Here is a 4,708-nt window from a genome sequence, read left to right on the forward strand (position 1 = left end):
ATTTGAACCAGTTTTTTGAAGGAGCACTTGTATTCTACTCTGCCGACATATTTGGCAAAACTGATAGCTCGAGTTAACACTGCTCTCATATCTGTGGATGCACCCATGTTGCGAAGAGTCCAGAACTGTGCGATCCAGCGTGTCGCGCAGTGTTTGGACGTGCGTGAAGGGGGATCGCTTTGAGCATCTGCTCTGAGGACGATGTACTTCATGTAAACGTGTAAACGTCTTCGGTCATTGATATGGAAGGTACTATTGTCCGTGGTTGCTAACGTGCCTCATCTGAGTGGACGTACTGCATGTAGCATAAATAACTAATAGATGTTTAGTGCAATCATCTTTAGCATCTCGAAATCGATGTTGTTTTCTTGTAGCGATTCTGCCCTAAGACTGGTCATTTTTCAACTGTGTATTTCTGAAATGTCTGGTCACGTTTTCATTAAGTTCGCCGTTAGAAAATACTGTACTATGTAAATTTCGCATACTTGTGGCTTAAGAAACGGTGTATACTACAGTATTGATAGCAGAACGAAATTGGAAAGTAAAAACAAATAGGCCTCGACCCAGAATCGAATCCTCGACTTCCTGCGCGCTGCTCCCAAAACGCCATCAATTGCACCAACTGCACGACACAACTCCTATATGCTGCCAGAGGTAGTTGCCATACATTTGATTTCAGTGTTTCCACAGTTCCTATCTTTAACATTCGTTTACTGCCGGAAATATGCTCTGGATGCAATTTTGTGATAGAAACTTTTGTATTGCTGATATAAAAAACTCTCTTCCCGCACAGGTCATGAAGGCCCAAAGGTGCCGACTGGCCGCCGTGTCATCCTCAGCCCACAGGCATCATGGGATGCGGATATGGAGGGGCATGTGGTCAGCACACTGCTCTCCCGGCCGTACCTCAGTTTACGAGACCGGAACCGCTACTTCTCAATCAGGTAGCCCCTCAGTTTGCCTCACAAGGGCTGAGTGCACCCCGCTTGCCAACAACGCTCGGCAGACCGGATGGTCACTCATCAAAGTGCTAGCCGAGCCCGACAGTGCTTAACTTCGGTGATCTGACGGGAACCGATGTTACCACTGCGGCAAGGCCGTTGGCTTGCTAGTATAAAGAGCATTCAAAAAGAAACGAGCCGGAGGCATAATTCCAGCAACCAGAATCTGCAAGAAGTATTGACCCTGGCTGTTGGGACACTTGTCCCACTGTGACACAAGGCGGTGAATGGCTCTCTCGTAAAATAACTGGGGCTGCGATGTTAACCAGTTCCACACGTACAGCTGGACGTCGTCGTCCGAGGTGAATCGTTTGCCGCTAAGGGCCGTTTTAAGGGGACCAAAAATGGCGTAAGCACAGTGAGGAAGGTCCGGACTATGGAGGGTGGCCGAGAACCTCTGCCGCGACTCTGTCGACCGTATGAGGCTTTGCACTGTCGTTCAGCAGAATGACCGCACAGGTGAGATTGCCTGGTCGTTTTGATTTGATCTCTTGGCGAAGAGTGGTCAAGGATTGCAAGTAACGCAGGGAATTCACTGTTATCCCATGCTGCAGGAAATGAGTCAGAAGGCGGCCATTTTTGGTCCTCTTAAAAAGGCTCTGAGAGGCAAACGATACATCTTGGACTACGACGTCCAGCTGTATGTGCGGAACCGGTGAAGATCGCAGCCCTGGGAGTTTTATGAGATAGCCATTGAGCGCCTTATGTCACAGTGGGACAAGTGTCTGAAAAGCCAGGGTACTGGTTTCTGTAATTACGCTTCTGGCTCGTTTCTTTTTGAAGGCCCCTTATATCTGAGGGATCGCGCTGCGAAGTCTGAGTGCACGAACTTTGCTTCACCCTGTGTAGAGAGAAGATGGTACAGCCATAGTAACTGGCCTTTCTAGTTTCCTTATGAAGTTAAAAATTTTGAGTACCATCAACATTATTGCGACTGCCGTGCAGTGACGAATGAGGTGCCTGCACTCTTATCACGTTAGTTCACATGACTTCAGTAGACATATTCTTTTTAATTAGCGTGAAAAATCTTGCCTGCAGAATTTTGTGCAAACAGATATGAAAGTGCTGGTGACTGTGCTTACACATTTTATAATAACGTGTAGCACCAAAAAAGGTTTTATTAACAATATAACGCTAAATGCGAGTGCATTACAAAAATTAACAGAACCATTACAGAAAGAAATTGGTGATTAAAAGCAACAGATCTGCAGCTCACCAATGAAGTAGAAACAAGGACATTTTAGCTGAGAAGCTTTGCCTGCACAATCCATCCACCAGTCGTGAGCACACAGACCGGCCCACAGTAATGTCAGGGAGCATCCAAAAGTAACGGGGGAGGGAGAGTGGGGGAATCCATTATTCGACCAGGTGTCCGTTACGGTCACCCTGCCGGAGTCAGTGGTCAGTGTACTAAGTCGTGTCGCTGTGAGTGCGTCGGTTCGCCCGTGAGAGTTTTTTTAGTAGAACAACTTTTTCCATTTCGGCGAGAACGTGATAGCAGATTTTCGAGAGCAACGCGCGGTTCTGAAATTTTGTTTCATGTTGGGAAACTACCGTGAGGACTACTGTAATGCTTAAGACTGTTTATGGAGATGTTGGCCTGAGTAAAACCAGAGTTTGTGAGTGGTTTTCACTTTTTAAAAACGGAGAAACGTCAATTGAAGACCAACCCCGTCCAGAACGTCCCTCAACGTCGAGAAGTGACTAAAACGTCGACGAAATCAATGCCCTCGTTCGTGAAGACCGTTGCCGAACCATTGAGCAACTCTGTGAGATGTCTGGAATATCATGGTGTTCAATTCAGAGTATTTTATCCGAAGATTTGCACATGAGAAGGGTTGCAGTTAAATTTGTTCCCCGCCTCCTCACAGACGAGTAAAGGGAGCGTCGCCTTTAGGCATGTTTTGAGTATCAAAATCAGCTCAAAGAGGACCCTGAATTGTTTTCCAAGGTGATTACTGCTGATGAATCGTGGTGCTGTGGATGTGACCCCGAAATAAAGCACTAATCAAGCCAGTGGAAGACAAGTGGATCTCCTTGTCCCCAAAAAGCTTGCCAAGTGAAGTCAAACATCAAGACAATGCTCATTTATTTCTTTGATTGCAGTGGTGTTGTGCTCACGGAGTTTGTTCTCCCGGGTCAAACTGTCAACCAGGAGCTCTACTTGGAGGTTTTGAATAGATTGAGGGAGAGTATCCGAAAGAAAATGGCAGATCTTTGGCGCACACGCTTCCATCATGACAATGCGCCCACCCACACTGCCCTGTCCAGTTTGTGACCAAAAACGGCATGACACCGATGTCCACCCCCTCTCCCTCCCCCACACTCACCGGATATAGCTTCCTGTGATTTCTTTATGCTCCACAGATTCAAAACGGACATAAAAGGAACGTGTTTTGCCACTGCAGTGGAGGTAAAACAAAAATCGCTGGAAGGCATAAAGAACATCACGATAAGTGAATTTGAAAACTGTTTTGAATAATGGAAGGATCGTTTCAAGAAGTACGTTGTGTTCAATGGAGATTACTTTAAAGGTGATCAAAATTTGGTGTAAAAATATTAAGAAATAAAGACGTTATGACGAATTTCCCGATTTTTTTTTTGGTCTCCCCCTCGTACACAGCGAAGTGAGGAAGCAACTGTTAGTGGACATAGTTATCTATTAATCCAATCTCATAAGAGTCACAAAATGACTACAGTACTAAAGAATTAGTCGACCGACTGTTTCGTAAGCCAGTGATTCCGCTTAGAAAGAATCTAACCCTAGCTTCTGGTATTTCTACAAGTAGTTTTGTGTAGTTGTTTCACTTTGGTCGCTTCGGACGGTTACTGCTGCGTATTTTATGGTTGTTACAGTTTCTGTTTTCAGTGATTTTACCTACAATAGTTTAGCCAGACGGTAATGGATCTGATGGCCTGTTTATGCTTAATATGTTGCAATAACCGATTATGCTCTGCAGCTCTTCCTGCGTTTCTCTACGGCTTTCTGGGGTTGAAACCTTTTTTTCTCACTATACACATCTGGCGTCAGGTGGAAGAACTCAGCTGAGAAACTTTAAGGACCCTATATGGCTGATGAACCATGCTACGAAGTACTCCTCCACATTGAGCCAAATAGTGACAACTGTCAGCCTAAAGATACAAATCAATGTGAGTTGGCTTCCCAAAAGCGGCATGTGACAACGTATGATCATCATTACTACAGACCAACATATCGAGCAAGGGAAGGTAACCATCCTTTTCAACCGCCATCAAGGAGTGAATATTCAGATGGATTGAACTACAGGTTTTGAAATTATCAGATCCAAGAAGCCAAATAACAAATGTATCGTCCCGTGACCTCGACCATAAAATGATTTTCAGAAAAAAACGACAAAAGGCACATCGAAACTCCAAGAGCCCACTCATAGAACTGCACATTGAATAAAACATAAATAGATTTCAAAACAGCTCTAAGAAGATTAGATAATTCAATAACAGACATAACTTTAGTCAGTGAGTCTGACAGACGTATGTGAGTCAAGACAGACCACCTCGGAACTTACTAAAATATCAGGCAAACACATTCCCTCTAATAGCCGTGTGAAATATTGCCAAATCCCAGATGTCATGTACATTCTTAATTACTACTCGTAGTTGGCTCAGCAGAACAGTAAGGTGTTTTGCTACATGGTATGTGGGAACACCAATGTTATTGACAACGGGCC

The 4,708-nt window shown here is 44.7% G+C and overlaps 1 pseudogene; it reads right to left on the reverse strand.

Moving 5' to 3' along the window:
* Positions 1-987: 987 nt before the first annotated feature.
* Positions 988-1,105, reverse strand: LOC124778208 (annotated as a pseudogene).
* Between the last annotated feature and the right edge of the window lie 3,603 nt (positions 1,106-4,708).

Source organism: Schistocerca piceifrons, chromosome 2 (genome assembly GCF_021461385.2).
Source record: "Schistocerca piceifrons isolate TAMUIC-IGC-003096 chromosome 2, iqSchPice1.1, whole genome shotgun sequence".
NCBI classification, from domain to species: Eukaryota; Metazoa; Arthropoda; class Insecta; order Orthoptera; family Acrididae; genus Schistocerca; species Schistocerca piceifrons.